Consider the following 19,088-nt stretch of genomic DNA (forward strand, 5'->3'; position numbering starts at 1 on the left):
TATTACTAATCCCTCAGATTCAGATCTGTGCCCCAACGATTGCTTTGATACCACTTGTTGAGGATTTGTACTGCGGAATCACACAATTCTAGATCTAGGATAGCAATCCAATAACGTCAAGAAATCACAAGAGAACACAAAGTTTTAACGTGGAAAACCCTTACGGGAAAAAACCACGGCACAAAGCGACTGAAATCCACTATGAAATAGAAATTACAAAAGAGAGGACTTACCCGATTCGAACAACCTCAAATCTCACCCTTGCTACACCCTTTGATAACCCTAGAACCCTTGGAAAACTTTTAGAAAGCTTTAGAATACCCTAGAATAGCCCTAGGGACCCTTATTTATAGTTTAGGAAACTCCACTTATGCACCTAGTCCAGAAAAATCCGGAAACCACCTCAAATTTACGCAGTCCGTGCAGGATCTGTGTAACCTCGACTAGTTGAAGGAGGGACTCGACTGGTCAAGCAACCCGCTCGACTGGTCGAGAATTCCAGACACCCAAAACATGTGCTCGTTGGACTTTAAGCCAAGCAGTGCTCGACTAGTCGAGCGGCTCACTCGACCGGTCGAGCAGCGACAGATTAAAGGCATCTGACAACAATCTACTCCAATCTAAAAGGCATAAAGAGTTACGTGACCATTTCTCTATATTCAAACCTGATGTTAAGAGGTCCAAAACTATCATCAAGAGGGCCTTATATTTCATCGATATATTTCAAACTTCACATAAATTGAAAAGGCCTCCTCACTTTATAATAGAGGATTTTTATTTTTATTTTTTCTAGAAGAGAAGGTGCTCCAAAGAACTCCCAGTTTCCCTTGTTGTAACTATCTTCTTTTTCCTTATTTTGAAGTCTTGCATAAAATAATTAGATGAGTATTTGTAAGGCTTGTTAAGGATCTTTGAAAACACTAGGGAGGGATAACTTTTTTCAAGAAAATGATTTATTTTTTGTTGTAAGTTCACTTTTTCTATAGCTTTGCCCTATATGTGTTTGTACCAAGATCCATCCGAATCAGATAAGCGGTGCAGATCGAGCCATGTGGCATATAAGATATTTGTGAAGCATATGCCCAAGATTTGAAGGATAGGTCATCTTTGTAGGGTTATTTTTTGTATTTATGTTATCTCCGGATAAGAGTAGCAATGTTCTAGCCACACCAGCCCTAGAGCACATTCTGAGCATTCAACAATGATAAGATCATGGTCAATAAATGTCACTGCCCTTTCCCAACTAATTACATGTGAAAGTGTCACATGGACGAGAGATTGCTCTCTCAATCGTCCCAGAAGCTAAAAATAATAGAAACATATCTAAGGCAAGGATTCCTCCTCGAATCCAAAGTCAAAACTACAACCCAGCACAACGCTATGTATATTGGTTTAGTTCTCCACTACTCAGCAGCAGCGACCCTTATGGTAGATCTAGTTTCAGTATGTCCCTGCGAACTTGTTGGACTAACTCTTTAGTTGTAGTCAGTAGTTGTGATTCCCTTCCATCTATGCCTGTGTGCTAGATCTAGAGGAAGATTTTAGCTTAGGAATTCATCTACCTTGTTTAGATGCAGGACCGACCATAGTTGTAATCTTTGGTATTGGTTTTGCCTTGGTCATCAGCACGTTGCTCCCTAAAGTACCTTGTTACTCTCAGCCATGGTGATCCCACCATAGTGGTAAGTTGCGTGTCTTTACCACGTCCATTCTTATAGAGTTGAGCTATTAATGATTAACAAAGAGAAAAGATCATGATTAGACTATCTTCCTTCTAGCTGAGCTTGCATATAAAATGAGGGTGACTGAAAAATGTGACATATATAGCTTTGGCATTGTGGCACTTGAAGCGATGATGGGAAGGCATCGTGGGGAGCTCATCCCCTCTTTGACATCACCAAGAAGACAAGATATACTACTAAAGATAGTATGGTCGCCAGTAAGTACAATTTTACTTCTATGGGTGCAGTGTGGGACGTTCCTTGCATCAAAAATCTTCACGAATGGGAGGTAACTGAAATTTTTTCGATTTCGTCCCTGTATTCCGTTCTCTCCCCCTCCCCTTCCCCGGCTACCCACGCTTCTCCTTTCCTCTGGAAATACTCAGCTCCCCCCAAATATATTTGTTTTGCTTGGCTGGTGGGAAACAAAAGGATCCTAACTATTGACAACTTGAGGAAGAGAAGGATGCAGCTAGTTAACGTCTGTCTTTGTTGCATGAAGAGTGAGGAAACTGTGGATCATCTCTTGGTCCATTGTCCTTCCATATCTCAAATTTGGAGGGATTTTTTTTGCCGTTTCAATGTCAATGGATGCATGCCGAGTTATGTTTCTTCATTGCTTGCATACTGGCATGGTTTTAAGATGGGAAAGATCAAATCCTCTATCTGGAGGATGGCCATTCTGGCCATTTGGTGTGCCATTTGGAAGGAAAGAAATGACCGTTGCTTTAACGACATCCACAATTCTGCTCAAGCTATCGCTTCTTTTGCTAAATATCTGATTATTGAGTGGGTGGTTAATATTTTGAGTCTTAAGGATTATAATCTTTTGTTTCTGGGTTTGTAGTTCTTTCGGCTCTGCTACCTCAGCAGACTCGTTTTGTACTTTTGTTTTTCTTTTTAATACAATTCTGTTACTTTAAAAAAAGAAGAAGAAGAAGAAGATATACTGCTAAAGGATATGTTAGAGCAACGTCTCCCGAACCTAACGGCTGAGGTTGCACACGAAATCATATTTGTGGTATCCATTGCAATTTCAAGCATTTGGCCAGATCCAAACTCTTGGCCAACCATGCACCACGTGTCTCAAGAGCTGTCTAGTGGTAGGTCTTTCTTCTCTCTATGGCCATTCCATGCACTTACATTATATCAACTAATGGATCTTAAGGTATATTTGGGTGGATGAAGATGATCAAGGTTGAGGGTGTGTAGTGACAAGAAAATTATTATTACGTACGTTTTTTTATTGTATGAAAATCATCGAATATGGATAAGGTATTTTTCTCGTTATGATATATATGTAATTTTAGTGTGTGAAATCGGTGTTTATCTAAAATGTAGATTTCCAGGTGAAGCCTTGTCTTTCTTTATGGCTCCTACACGAATATTTGTACATTATTTTTAATTGTATCAACAAAGTTATAGGTGGTGTTGTTCACTCCCCAAGTATAGGGTTGTGATGTAGTAATAACTCGGTAAGACCGAGGTCGAATCCCAAGGGACTGATACCTGTACGTTACCTGAAACTAGGTAGAAATAGGACTAGCCTAAGATGAAATCTAAATCCAATGTAAATTGATGAATAATGGTGAGAGATTAATCTAAACTTAAGGAATTCAGAGGAAGGGAAACCGGGGATTCAGAGGATCCACTTGTAGAGATCAGAGAGATCTTATGCCATCACCATGTAAACTACACTGAACTTCTTTTAATATAGTTTTAAAGAGATGAAAGATATATGAATTAGAATGGATTCCATCATCAAACCATGCCCAGGAGGCAAAGCAAACAACAGAATTAAACTAATTACCAACCACTCAACAATGCATGAAGGTTAGGAAGGATACCGTCATCCAACCATGCCCATGAGACGATGGTGAACAACAGGACTTCCTGACGTCATAAACATCAAAGGGAGGGAGAAATACTCAAAGCCATCGCAGACCCGTTGTAATTTTAGTCACAGCAGACCATAAAAAAACTAAAAAGAATTCCTCAATTAAACTAAAAACAATATCAGTTCAGTTTAAACAAAAAGGCAGAAGTAAAAAGCTCCCATCAGACTACAAGCTTCCCCTCTTAGCCCCAGCTAAGAGGTTTAGCCCGTCATGATGCGGCTAACCCTTAAACAAAAAGAAAAAAAACCTTTTCCTCTCTATCTCTCTCCCTGCTCCACGTCCAGCCAAAACCAAGCTAACCTCCTGCTGCCACCAAATCTCTCCCTGTCTCCCCGTTCAAACCCAAGCCCTCATCCCTTTTCTGCCTTTTATCCCTATAAAAGACAGTGTGCACTCCCTGCACAAATAGGAAACAGTATGCGAGACGGAGCCTTGCGGAAGCCGGGCGCATTTTTTTTAGAAACTGCTTTCGCACGCAGTCAGCGGCGTTGGGAGCAGGTTTCCGGAGTGCTGATTGTTTCGGCTCCTCGTCTGCCCTTTTGGTGGTGTTCGTCCCTAGCCTGGTCTTCATCTAGACGGATCAGATCAACCGTCCGATCAACAGGGGTGGACCACAGCCTCCCGGATCGTCCGGACCGTAGGAACAGAGGCAGCGCAAGACGGACGCTGTGTTGATGGTGGGGCCCACTTCACTATTGTTTTGAGAAATCCATGCTGTCCACTGCATTTTGCTCGAAAAACCAGTAAGAAATATCTGGTTTCAGATTGGATTCTGTGTGGCCCACAGAATATTGTATTCCGCCGTCCATCTTGAGTGTGATCGAGTCTTTCCCGTATGTGCGCGCATGGGAGCAGATTGAAATTAAGATTTTTGATCGCCCAGTACGATTTATGTTCCAGCTCCACAGGCAAGTGACAAGCTTTCCCATAGACAAGTCTAAAGGGAGACATTCCAATAGGGGTTTTAAAGGCAGTACGGTATGCCCATAAGGCATCGGTCAATCGGATTGACCAATCCTTACGATCAGGGTTAACCGTTTTCTCTAAAATGTGTTTAATTTTCCTATTAGAAATCTCAGCTTGCCCACTTGTCTGTGGGTGGTACGGGGTGCTCACCTTATGAGAAATACCGTATTTCTTCATTAAGCTCTCAAATGGTTTATTACAAAAGTGTGAGCCCCCATCACTAATGATGGCTCGAGGCATTCCGAATCGAGAAAGGATGTTTTCTTTTAGGAATTTAATGACCGTGCGATGGTCATTAGTTCGACACGGAATCGCTTCGACCCATTTAGTGACATAATCCACGGCGAGCAAAATATACAGATTTCCAAACGATTGAGGGAATGGTCCTATGAAATCGATGCCCCAGCAATCAAATGCTTCAATGATAATGATGGGATTCAAAGGCATCATATTTCGATGGGACAATGCTCCCAATTTCTGACAATGCTCACAAGCTTTGCAAAACTCATGAGTGTCTCTAAACATAGTGGGCCAGTAAAAGCCACACTGCAGAATCTTGGCCGTGGTCTTTTTAGCAGAAAAGTGACCACCACAGGCCTGTGAGTGACAGAAGGAGATGACACTCTGATGCTCATCGTCTGGCACACATCTCCTTAGGATTTGGTCTGGGCAATATTTAAACAAATATAGATCGTCCCAGAAAAAGTTACGCACCTTGTTGAAAATTTTCTTCTTATCTTGCGCAGTCCAATGTGTCGGTATGGAACCTGTGGCAAGATAATTAGCAATATCAGCGAACCAAGGTGAATGGGAGATTCTAAACAAATGTTCATCAGGGAACATGTCATTGATATAGGTTACCTATGGGGAATCAGAGGTATTAAGGCGAGAAAGATGATCGGCCACTACGTTCTCTACTCCCTTTTTATCTTTAATTTTCAAATTAAATTCTTGGAGTAGAAGGATCCATTGTATCAGGCGGGGCTTAGAATCATTCTTAGAAAGAAGGTACTTAAGTGCCGCATGATCTATGTAGATAATGATCTTGAATCTGATCAAGTAGGACCTAAATTTATCCAAAGCGAACACTACGGCTAGGAGTTCCTTTTTCATAGTCGAGTAGTTTACTTGGGCAGAATTTAAAGTTCTACTTGCGTAATGAATGACGTAGGGCCTCTTATCTTTTCTCTGGCCTAGAACCGCTCCAAGAGCATAATCAGAAGCGTCGCGCATAAGCTCAAAAGGAAGGCTCCAATCGAGTGGTTGTATGATAGGTGCAGTGGTTAACATGCCCTTAAGCTTGGTGAAAGCTTCCTAGCATTGCTCAGTCCACTCGTATGGAGCATCCTTTTGAAGAAGATTATATAAAGGATGAGAGAGGAGACTAAAGTCCTTTATGAATCGCCTGTAAAATCCTGCGTGTCCTAAGAAGGATCGCACGTCTCTGATGTTCTTGGGTGGAAGTAGGTTAGAGATAAAATCGATTTTTGCCTTATCTACCTCGATTCCCTTGGACGAGATGATATGCCCAAGGACAATTCCCTTCTGAACCATGAAATGACACTTCTCCCAATTAAGTACCAAGTTCTTTTCTTCACATCTTTTCAGCACACATTTAAGACTTTCCAAGCACTTGCTGAAAGATGGACCGTAAACAGAGAAATCATCCATGAAGACCTCTATATATTGCCTTACCATATCAAAAAAAATACTAAACATACATCGCTGAAAGGTGGCAGGGGCATTACATAGTCCGAATGGCATCCTTTAGTAGGCAAAGGTGCCGTAGGGATATGTAAATGTGGTCTTTTCCTAGTCTTCAGGGGCTATCTCTATCTGGTTGTAGCCCGAATACCCGTCAAGGAAACAGTAATAAGAATGACCAGCTAACCTTTCCAGGATCTGATCAATGAATGGTAAAGGAAAGTGGTCTTTCCTCGTGACGGTATTCAACTTCCTGTAGTCAATGCACATTCTCCAACCAGTAGTGACTCTAGTTGGCACGAGTTCATTATTAGCGTTGGCTACGATGGTGATTCCGGACTTCTTAGGGACCACTTGAGTTGGACTCACCCATTGGCTATCAGATATAGGGTATATGATACCCACGTCTAATAGTTTAAGAACCTCGGTCTTAACCACTTCCCTCATGTTTGGATTTAGTCTACGTTGTGGTTGTCGAGCAGTTTTTGCATTATCCTCAAGATATATGTGATGAGTACAAATTGAGGAATCGATTCCCTTGAGGTCCGCTATTGTCCATCCCAGGGCTCCTTTATGCTCAATGAGAGTATATGAGCATACTCTCCTGTTCTTTCTCCAGGTGGGCAGAGATCACCACCGGGTATGTCTCATCTTGACCTAAATAAGCATATTTCAAATCAGAGGGTAAAGGTTTTAGGTCAAGCTTCGGCGGCTTGAGGTTAGACGGTAGAGGCACTACATCGGTTTGTGGCAATTCTTCAAATTGTGGCCTCCACCGGTTAACTTCAAGTACCGGTGCAGTATCAAGCAAGGCACACATCTCCCTAATCATGTCATCATTAAAATCATGGGAGTGGGCTAAGCACGTCTCTAGAGAGTCAGAGGATAACGTCAGAGGCGTCGTATCTTCCACTAAAGAGTCAATCATGTTAATGTCGTGGAAATCGTCATCCTCCTCTAAGTTTCTGCCGTTATTGAAAAAAATGTTTGACTCCAATGTCATATTCCCAAAAGACATAGTCATGACACCATTCCTGCAATTAATAATTGCGTTTGAAGTGGCAAGGAATGGGAGACCGAGAATGACGGGGATCTGAGTGCTTATGTTATTGATGAGTTCGGTGTCCAGGATGATAAAATCTATAGGGTAGTAAAATCTATCAACTTGGACCAACACATCCTCAATTATCCCTCTTGGTACATGAACAGAGCGATCAGCAAGTTGTAGTATGGTTAGGGTGGGTTTTAATTCACCCAAACCTAACTGTTTGTATACCGAGTAGGGAATCAGATTGACGCTCGCTCCTAAGTCAAGAAGTGCATGATCAATTCGATGGTCCCCGATTACATATGATATAGTTGGGCTACCGGGATCCTTGAATTTCCACGGCACGTCTTGCTTCAGGATGGTACTCACTTTCTCAGTCAAGAAGATTTTCTTTTGGATACTTTGCCGTATTTTGGTCTTGCATAAGTCTTTCAAAAATTTGGCATATGAAGGAATCTGTTTCACGACATCAAGTAGACGAATGTTAACTTTCACTTGTTTCAACACCTCCAGAATATCCTAAGAGTTAGAAAGACGTTTTGGTGCAACCAACCGTTGGGGGAACGGAGCAACTGGCTTCTCTAGAAGTTTCGGTTCTAATTTTTGTGGGGCATCACTAGATCCATCATTGTTGTCCTCTTCTGGTTCTTGAGTCTTTTCGGGCCTAACCGGAAGAGTTTTATCAATGATCTTTCCACTTCTAAGAGTGGTGATGGATTTAGCGTGCCCCATCTGATTTGAAGAGCTAGGATCACTAATCTCGTACTGCGGTTTAGGATTGGAGAGAGGTTGTGCAGGAAGCATCCCCTTTTCTATTACCGTCATACGAGAATCTATCTTTTGTATAAAATCTGTAAATCCCCGCATTGCCTAAGCTAGCTCTTGTATGAAATTTTGAACCGGTTCCTCTTGAGGTTTCACTTGATTTGGATTTTGATTGAAGAAACCTTGAGGGGTAGCCGTTTGTCCATTCCTCCAACTAAAGTTTGGATGATTTTTCCAACCAGGATTGTATGTATTGGAGTTAGGTCCAGTAAAAGGTTTTTGATAGTTGTTTACGGCATTGGCTTGTTCATTCAACACTCCTCGAAAGGCAGGTATTGTAGGACAGTTTTCAGTTGTGTGAATGTTGCAATCACAGATGCCGCAAACAATTTCATTGACCTTATCATTCTTTCCTTCCATGGCCTCAAATTTTCTTATGAGATTATTCACTTTATACTTGAGATCATCTTCTTCCTTCAGGAGATACATTCCGCCTTTCTCCTTAGATTGAGTTGGTCTAGATGTGGTGTTTGATTTTGGGTAATAGTCCTAAGATTGTGTTTTTTCAGCCAGATTGTCGAGGTAGTCTCATACCTCGTCGACATCTTTATTAATGAACTCTCCATTACACATTGTCTCGACCATTTGGGGCATGGAAGATGTTAGTCCATCGTAGAAAAAATTTGTAATGCGCCACGTTTCAAATCCGTGTTGTGGGCATGAACTGACCAAATCTTTGAACCTTTCCCAACATTGGAAGAATGTTTCATCTTCCTTTTGGGCAAAGTTCATGATTGCTTTTCTGAGGGTAATCGTTTTATGATGTGGGAAGAATTTTTTTTATGAATTCCCTCTGCATGTCGTTCCATGTGCCAATGGATCTAGGACGCAGTGAATGTAACCACATCTTAGCCTTCTCTTTTAAGGAAAAAGGAAAGAGTTTCAGCCTGATTGTATCCTCAGATACATGAAGAAAATATAATGTAGCTATAATCTCATCAAACTCTTTCAAATGTAAATATGAACTTTCTGATTCAAGTCCATGGAATTTGGGAAGGAGTTGGATAGCTCCTGGCTTGATGTCCATTTGTCCTGTGTTTTCAGGGAAAATCATGCATGAGGGTATACTCACTCCCGCCGGTTGTAGATAATCTCGTAAAGTACGAGGCGGGGGTGCCTGATGCACCTCATTCTCATCTTGGGTATCCTCCACCCTGGGTGGAAGTAGAGGAGGTTGGTCTTCAGCCATAACTTCAATTAACTCAGGGGATTTCGAGTGGTGTCTAGTCCTGCGATGGATAGTCAACCCCTCAACCAATCCTCCTTCAGTCAAGAGACGTCGAGTGTTGTCACGGGCCCACTTGGGCATGAAACACTTGCAACCCTCAATCAAATTCGAAACCTAATCCTAAGAAAGGAAAAGAAAATCTAGAAAGAAAAAGAGAGTTGGAAAGAAATTACCAAATTGAAGCCCCTAAGTTAAAGACCTGCAAAAGAAAACAAACAAGTCAGTTTCTAAAGAGAAGGTCTAGAATTAGAAAATCTTTAAAAAGAAAGATAGAAGTAAAATAGTTTCTAAAAGAAGAAGATCCTAAACTAGAAAGTAAATTACTAAAAGAGAACTGAAAAATAGAAAGTAGAGAAAGAACTTACCGAATTAGAAATTTCTATCTTAAAGGCCTACAAAATAGGAAAGTTAGTTTTTAAACAAAAAGTCTACAAGTAGAAAATTTCTAAAAATAAAATAAGAAACAAAGTTAGATTCTAAAAGAGTTTAGAATTAGAAACTTGCTAAAAAAAGAATCCTAATCTAGAAATAGCAAGGAGGAAATTAAGAAAGAATTTACCAACCTACAAAATAAAAGAGTTGGGTTAGTTTCCAAAAAGGGAAAAACTATCCAAAAAAAAAAAGGAAATAGAAAATTCTATAATTAAATGAAAACTAGAATTAGAGAACTTTTAAAACTCAAACCGTAATTCTAAAAATAGAAAGAGTAGAGGATTTGGAAAAGAATTACCAAATTAGAAGTTAATGTCAAGGTCCTACAAAACAGGAAACAGATTAGTTTCTAGAAATTAGAAAAACTAAACCTAAAGTGAAAAAAATCTTAATCTTAAACTAATCCTAAAACTAATTAATTTCAGAAAATCGTAGCCGTCAGTCCCCGGCAACGGCGCCAAAAACTTTTTCACTCCCCAAGTATAGGGTTGTGATGTAGTAATAACTCGGTGAGACCGAGGTCGAATCCCAAGGGACTGATACCCGTACGTTACCTGAAACTAGGTAGAAATAGGACTAGCCTAAGATGAAATCTAAATCCAATATAAATTGATGAATAATGGTGAGAGATTAATCTAAACTTAAGGAATACAGAGGAAGGGAAACTGGGGATTCAGAGGATCCACTTGTAGAGATCAGGGAGATCTTATGCCATCACCATGTAAACTACACTGAACTTCTTTTAATATAGTTTTAAAGAGATGAAAGGTATATGAATTAGAATGGATTCCATCATCAAACCATGCCCAGGAGGCAAAGCAAACAACAGAATTAAACTAATTACCAACCACTCAACAATGCATGAAGGTTAGGAAGGATACCGTCATCCAACCATGCCCATGAGACGATGGTGAACAACAGGACTTTCTGATGTCATAAACATCAAAGGGAGGGAGAAATACTCAAAGCCATCACAGACCTGTTGTAATTTTAGTCACAACAAACCATAAAAAAAACTAAAAACAATTCCTCAATTAAACTAAAAACAATATCAGTTCAGTTTAAACAAAAAGGCATAAGTAAAAAGCTCCCATCAGACTACAAGCTTCCCCTCTTAGCCCCAGCTAAGTGCTTTAGCCCGTCATGATGCGGCTAACCCTTAAACAAAAAAAAAAAACATTTTCCTCTCTATCTCTCTCCCTGCTCCACGTCTAGCCAAAACCGAGCTAACCTCCTGCTGCCACCAAATCTCTCCTTGTCTCCCCGTTCACGCCCAAACCCTCCTCCCTTTTCTGCCTTTTATCCCTGTAAAAGACGGTGTGCACTCCCTGCGCAAATAGGAAACAGTATGCGAGACGGAGCCTTGCGGAAGCCGGGCGCGTTTTTTTAGAAACTGCTTTCGCACGCAGTCAGCGGCGTTGGGAGCAGGTTTCCGGAGTGCTGATTGTTTCGGCTCCATGTCTGCCCTTTTTATGGTGTTCGTCCCTAGCCTGGTCTTCATCTGGACGGATCAGATCAACCGTCCGATCAACAGGGGTGGACCACAGCCTCCCGGATCGTCCGGACCGCGGGAACAGAGGCAGCGCAAGACGGACGCTGTGCTGATGGTGGGGCCCACTTCATTGTTGTTTTGAGAAATCCACGCCGTCCACTGCATTCTGCTCGAAAAACCAGTAAGAAATATCTGGTTTCAGATTGGATTCTGTGTGGCCCACAGAATATTGTATTCTGCCGTCCATCTTGAGTGTGATCGAATCTTTCCCGTATGTGCGCGCATGGGAGCAGATAGTCAACATGGCGTCGACCTTTCCGAGCTCCTTTACAAGATGGATGGCTTGGATCGACCATTTGGGCCATGATGGTGGCCCGCTAGCTTCCGCAGTCTGCTCGTCTGCGTAACAGAGGGGACGGCACTTGCTGTTTTTGAAGAAGCTCGAGTCCAAGACGGTTTGACCGTCCTGGAGTTTCTGTGCACGCCTGGTGCATATGTGCATAGTGCACACCCAACTCATGTGGGGTCCACGATGATGTATATATAAAATCTTCTCCGTCCATCTTCTTCCCCTTTTAATTTAAGACGTTGAGTCCAAAACTGAAGCGTATCCAGAGATCAGGTGGGCCCCATATCACTGTTTTAGAGGCTGATCTGTCCGTTGGGCCACTTCCACAGGGACATAACAGATGAAATTTGACGTGTATGGTTAATTTATGGTCCCAATCCCATGTATGAAGTTTCGAGCCAATCGAATGGCGAGAACCCTGTGCTCTTGCATTCTGTGCCAGTTTCGGGCCTCTTTAACGTGAACGACTTTATTTCCTCGGATCCCTAGTGTGTAAATCCTTCAGTCTTAGTCCCCTGGAGTTTGTCTCATGCTTTGGTGAATTCAGAGCGTCAATCTATACATTTAGCATCATTTTTCAGTCCAAGTTCTTAAACACACCCTGCATTACAAACACGATTAATTCAGGCCGTTAAGCAATATCATAATCGTAAATCCATGCAATCAATGGGGTCTAATATGTAATATTTGACCCTCAACACAACCCCCAACCAGCATTTTGCTAGTCTCGAGCAAAATATGTGAAAATAAGTTGAGAATTTCAGGACAATTCGTATGAACTCGAGTGACTTTTGCAAAATAATTCAGATACGAGACTGTTACATTGCATGAATGTTGGGCCTTACTCTCTCCTAGACTCAAACACACGGTACATTTCATAATCAATTTCAAAGTATTAGTCCCTCAATTAGAACAATCCTAAACACTGAGTTCTACAGGTGTATAGTGTAATCTCGGCTTTCAACATTAATACGCAACTCTCTGTTTCAGGATATCATTGGTAACCTGTAAGAGAGTCCATGATAACCAAAACTTGCCTCGAAGATCATCTTTTCATTCCTTCAGCTTTTGATTGATTTTTTTATTATTATTAAAAGTAATACCAAAACAAATCCTCACCTATAGGGAGCAAACCTATGGTGAAGACTGCGTACTCAAACCTTTTTACGTATTATCCGTAGGGAATGAAATCCACACGTATAGGGAGCAAACCTATAGTGAAGAGTCCTTGCCTAACCTCTTTCAACGGTATCTTTTCCTTTCAATTGATCATGACGGGCAATTTTTCAAGATGGTTCCTTCCATGCTTACTGATCACCAAATTAACCCTTCAGTATCAAACTGAAATCTTAATGTATAAGTGAAATGTGACATGTGAAATCATGACTCAATCAATGTTTAAAACCTCTAACCATGGACTAACAATTTAAATTTAACTGTGAAATCTAATAGATAACTGAATCCAAGAGTCATAAAGTACCAACATCACGCATCTTGAAATTCTAAGTGCCCTAGATGGCCGTCAAAATCACTTCGAATTCATCAGAAATCCTAGAAAATTTTTAAAAAAATTTCCACAATTTTTGTTCAAGACCAAGAAAATGCTAATTAGGTCACCTAATCTCCCACTCCCAACTTAAAATCTACATTGTCCTCAATGTAAAAGATATGAGCATGCAATGCACTTGGGACAACGAAAAGTAAATATGAAGTGATGGGAAGATAGTACCTGGATGATGAATCGAGAGACACTTTCCAAGAGATCGCAGCATGGGCGTCGGTCAGCACGAGAGAGAAGGCAACACAAAAATAACAAAAATAAAATCCTACCTATACCACTTTCGTAGGTGCTCTCGATTGCATTTAGCGTATGCAACAAGCCTTTAAACCCCTAGGTTGCCCCTAGTGGACGAGTTGTAGTCTCGTGAGGGTTTGCAGTAATGTTACCCACAAACATTGAACTAACTAATAATAAAAATGAAATGAAATGAAGAGTTGGGTTGCCTCCCAGGAGCGCTAAGTTTACATCTTCAGCTAGACAAATAAAGCAGCTACCCTAGTCCTATGAAAGCGATACACCTACCTATACCTCCATCAGACTAGGAGATCAATCCTGTTAAACAGGAGCAGTCAGGGGCATGGACATGTCCTCTGAATCAAATTTCTCGACAAATGGTTTCAATCGATGTCCATTGACTTTAAACTCCTTACCATTGTCGGGATCTCTTATCTCAACGGCCCCATGAGGAAAAACAATAACAACAATGTAAGGGCCGGTCTAACGAGATCGAAGCTTACCCGGAAAGAGATGTAATCGAGAATTGTACAAAAGGACCTTCTGACCAGGCGTGAATGATTTTCGCAATATGTGTTGGTCATGAAATCTTTCATCTTGTTCTTGTAAATTCTCGAATTATCGTATGCATCATTCCGGATTTCCTCAAGTTCATTCAATTGAAGTTTGCGTAGCGAGTCAGCGTTGTCCAGATTGAAATTAAGATTTTTGATCGCCCAGTACGCTTTATGTTCCAGCTCCACAGGCAAGTGACAAGCTTTCCCATAGACAAGTCTAAAGGGAGACATTCCAATAGGGGTTTTAAAGGCAGTACGGTATGCCCATAAGGCATCGGTCAATCGGATTGACCAATCCTTACGATCAGGGTTAACCGTTTTCTCCAAAATGTGTTTAATTTACCTATTAGAAATCTCAGCTTGCCCACTTGTCTGTGGGTGGTACGGGGTGCTCACCTTATGAGAAATGCCATATTTCTTCATTAAGCTCTCAAATGGTTTATTACAAAAGTGTGAGCCCACATCATTAATGATGGCTCGAGGCGTTCCGAATCGAAAAAGAATGTTTTCTTTTAGGAATTTAATGACCGTGCGATGGTCATTAGTTCGACACGGAATCGCTTCGACCCATTTAGTGACATAATCCACGGCTAGCAAAATATATAGATTTCCAAACGATTGAGGGAATGGTCTCATGAAATCGATGCCCCAGCGATCAAATGCTTCAATGATAATGATGGGATTCAAAGGCATCATATTTCGATGGGACAATGCTCCCAATTTCTGACAATGCTCACAAGCTTTGCAAAACTCATGAATGTCTCTAAACATAGTGGGCTAGTAAAAGCCACACTGCAGAATCTTGGCCGTGATCTTTTTAGCAGAAAAGTGACCACCACAGGCCTGTGAGTGACAGAAGGAGATGACACTCTGATGCTCATCGTCTGGCACACATCTCCTTAGGATCTGGTCTGGGCAATATTTAAACAAATATGGATCGTCCCAGAAAAAGTTACGCACCTTGGTGAAAATTTTCTTCTTATCTTGCGCAGTCCAATGTGTTGGTATGGAACCTGTGGCAAGATAATTAGCAATATCAGCGAACCAAGGTGAATGGGAGACTCTGAACAGTTGTTCATCAGGGAACATATCATTGATATGGGTCACCTTAGGGGAATCAGAGATATTAAGGCGAGACAGATGATCGGCCACTACGTTCTCTACTCCCTTTTTATCTTTAATTTCTAAATCAAATTCTTGGAGTAGAAGGATCCATCGTATCAGGCGAGGCTTAGAATCATTCTTAGAAAGAAGGAACTTAAGTGCCGCTTGATCTGTGTAGATAATGATCTTGGATCCGATCAAGTAGGACCTAAATTTATCCAAAGCGAATACTACGACTAGGAGTTCCTTTTCCGTAGTCGAGTAGTTCACTTGGGCAGAATTTAAAGTTCTACTTGCGTAATGAATGACGTAGGGCCTCTTATCTTTTCTCTGGCCTAGAACCGCCCCAAAAGTATAATCAGAAGCGTCGCACATAAGCTTAAAAGAAAGGCTCCAATCGAGTGGTTGTATGATAGGTGCAGTGGTTAACATACCCTTAAGCTTGGTGAAAGCTGCCTGGCATTGCTCAGTCCACTCGTACGGAGCATCCTTTTGAAGAAGATTACATAAAGGATGAGAGAGGAGACTAAAGTCCTTTATGAATCGCCTGTAAAATCCTGCGTGTCCTAAGAAGGATCGCACGTCTCTGATGTTCTTGGGTGGAGGTAGGTTAGAGATAAGATCGATTTTTGCCTTATCTACCTCGATTCCCTTGGACGAGATGATATGCCCAAGGACAATTTCCTTTTGAACCATGAAATGACACTTCTCCCAATTAAGTACCAACTTCTTTTCTTCACATCTTTTCAGCACACATTTAAGACTTTCCAAGCACTTGCTGAAAGATGGACCGTAAACAGAGAAATCATCCATGAAGACCTCTATATATTGCCTTACCATATAAAAAAAATACTAAACATACATCGCTGAAAGGTGGCAGGGGCATTACATAGTCCGAATGGCATCCTTTGGTAGGCAAAGGTGCCGTAGGGACATGTAAATGTGGTCTTTTCCTGGTCTTCAGGGGCTATCTCTATCTGGTTGTAGCCCGAATACCCGTCAAGGAAACAGTAATAAGAATGACCAGCTAACCTTTCTAGGGTCTGATCAATGAATGGTAAAGGAAAGTGGTCTTTCCTCATGACGGTATTCAACTTCCTGTAGTCAATGCACATTCTCCAACCAGTAGTGACTCTAGTTGGCACGAGTTCATTATTAGCGTTGGCTACGATGGTGATTCCGGACTTCTTAAGGACCACTTGAGTTGGACTCACCCATTGACTATCAGATATAGGGTATATGATACCCACGTCCAATAGTTTAAGAACCTTGGCCTTAACCACTTCCCTCATATTTGGATTTAGTCTACGTTGTGGTTGTCGAGCGGTTTTTGCATTATCCTCAAGATATATGTGATGAGTATAAATTGAGGAATCGATTCCCTTGAGGTCCGCTATTGTTCATCCCAGGGCTCCTTTATGCTCAATGAGAGTAGATATGAGCATACTCTCCTGTTCTTTCTCCAGGTGGGCAGAGATCACCACCGGGTATGTCTCATCTTGACTTAAATAAGCATATTTCAAATCAGAGGGCAAAGGTTTTAGGTCAAGCTTCGGCGGCTTGAGGTTAGACGGTAGAGGCACTACATCGGTTTGTGGCAATTCTTCAAATTGTGGCCTCCACCGGTTAACTTCAAGTACCGGTGCAGTATCAAGCAAGGCACACATCTCCCTAATCATGTCATCATCAAAATCACGGGAGTGGGCTAGGCACGTCTCTAGAGAGTCAGAGGATAAGGTCAGAGGCGTCGTATCTTCCGCTAAAGAGTCAATCATGTTAATGTCGTGGAAATCGTCATCCTCCTCTAAGTTTCTGCTGTTATTGAAAAAAATGTTTGATTCCAATGTCATATTCCCAAAAGACATAGTCATGACACCATTCCTGCAATTGATAATTGCGTTTGAAGTGGCAAGGAATGGGCGACCAAGAATGACGGGGATCTGAGTGCTCATGTTATTGATGGGTTCGGTGTCCAGGATGATAAAATCTACAGGGTAGTAAAATCTATCAACTTGGACCAACACATCCTCAATTATCCCTCTTGGTACACAAACAGAGCGATCGGCAAGTTGTAGTGTGGTTAGGGTGGGTTTTAATTCACCCAAACCTAACTGTTTGTATACCGAGTAGGGAATCAGATTGACGCTCGCTCCTAAGTCAAGAAGTGCATGATCAATTCGATGGTCCCCGATTACACATGATATAGTTGGGCTACCGGGATCCTTAAATTTCTGCGGCACGTCTTGCTTCAGGATAGCACTCACTTTCTCAGTCAAGAAGATTTTCTTTTGGATACTTTGCCGTCTTTTGGTCGTGCATAAGTCTTTCAAAAATTTGGCATATGAAGGAATCTGTTTCACGACATCAAGTAGAGGAATGTTAACTTTCACTTGTTTCAACACCTCCAGAATATCTTGAGAGTTAGAAAGACGTTTTGGTGCAACCAACCGTTGGGGGAACGGAGCAACTGGCTTCTCTAGAAGTTTCGGTTCTAATTTTTATGGGGCATCACTAGATCCATCATTGTTGTCCTCTTCTGGTTCTTGTGTCTTTTCGGGCCTAACCAGAAGAGTTTTATCAATGATCTTTCCACTTCTAAGAGTGGTGATGGATTTAGCGTGCCCCATCTAATTTGAAGAGCTAGGATCACTAATCTCATACTGCGGTTTAGGATTGGGGAGAGGTTGTGCAGGAAGCATCCCCTTTTCTATACCATCATACGAGAATCTATCTTTTGCATAAAATCTGTAAATCCCCGCATTGCCTGAGCCAGCTCTTGTATGGAATTTTGAACCGGTTCCTCTTGAGGTTTCACTTGATTTGGATTTTGATTGAAGAAACCTTGAGGGGTAGCCGTTTGTCCATTCCTCCAACTAAAGTTTAGATGATTTTTCCAACCAGGATTGTATGTATTGGAGTTAGGTCCAGTAAAAGGTTTTTGATAGTTGTTTACGGCATTGGCTTGTTCATTCAACACTCCTCGAAAGGCAGGTATTGTAGGACAGTTTTCAGTTGTGTGAATGTTGCAATCACAGATGCCGCAAACAATTTCATTGACCTTATCTTTCTTTCCTTCCATGGCTTCAAATTTTCTTATGAGATTATTCACTTTATACTTGAGATCATCTTCTTCCTTCAGGAGATACATTCCACCTTTCTCCTTAGATTGAGTTGGTCTAGACGTGGTGTTTGATTTTGGGTAATAGTCCCAAGATTGTGTTTTTTCAGCCAGATTGTCGAGGTAGTCTCATACCTCGTCGACATCTTTATTAATGAACTCTCCATTACACATTGTCTCGACCATTTGGCGCATGGAAGATGTCAGTCCATCGTAGAAAAAATTTGTAATGCGCCACGTTTTAAATCCGTGTTGTGGGCATGAACTGACCAAATCTTTGAACCTTTCCCAACATTGGAAGAATGTTTCATCTTCCTTTTGGGCAAAGTTCATGATTGCTTTTCTGAGGGTAATCGTTTTATGATGTGGGAAGAATTTTTTTTATGAATTCCCTCTGCATGTCGTTCCATGTGCCAATGGATCTAGGATGCAGTGAATGTAACCACGTCTTAGCCTTCTCTTTTAAGGAAAAAGGAAAGAGTTTCAGCCTGATTGTATCCTCAGATACATTAAGAAAATATAATGTAGCTATAATCTCATCGAACTCTTTCAAATGTAAATATGAACTTTCTGATTCAAGTCCATGGAATTTGGGAAGGAGTTGGATAACTCCTGGCTTGATGTCCATTTGTCCTGTATTTTCAGGAAAAATCATGCATGAGGGTGTACTCACTCCCACCGGTTGTAGATAATCTCGTAAAGTACGAGGCGGGGGTGCCTATGCACCTCATTCTCATCTTGTGTAAGACCCGTATCCTAGCTCGTATCGTTCCGTATGCCTCTGTGGTCCTCCCGGTCGAATTTTGGTGACCCGCGACCTGTAGATTTCATTTGCGCTTGACCGTGAGTCA

The 19,088-nt window shown here is 41.4% G+C and overlaps 2 non-coding genes across 2 annotated transcripts; both read left to right on the top strand.

Moving 5' to 3' along the window:
• The first annotated feature begins 8,805 nt into the window (after positions 1-8,805).
• On the top strand, positions 8,806-8,912 carry LOC131241587 (small nucleolar RNA R71). Its single transcript, XR_009169147.1, has one exon. It is a non-coding gene; the product is annotated as a small nucleolar RNA R71 (small nucleolar RNA).
• A 9,569-nt stretch (positions 8,913-18,481) lies between these two features.
• LOC131241589 (small nucleolar RNA R71) lies at positions 18,482-18,588 on the top strand. The gene has a single exon (XR_009169149.1). It is a non-coding gene; the product is annotated as a small nucleolar RNA R71 (small nucleolar RNA).
• Positions 18,589-19,088: the final 500 nt, after the last annotated feature.

Source organism: Magnolia sinica, chromosome 3 (assembly GCF_029962835.1).
Source record: "Magnolia sinica isolate HGM2019 chromosome 3, MsV1, whole genome shotgun sequence".
Classification (NCBI taxonomy): domain Eukaryota; kingdom Viridiplantae; phylum Streptophyta; class Magnoliopsida; order Magnoliales; family Magnoliaceae; genus Magnolia; species Magnolia sinica.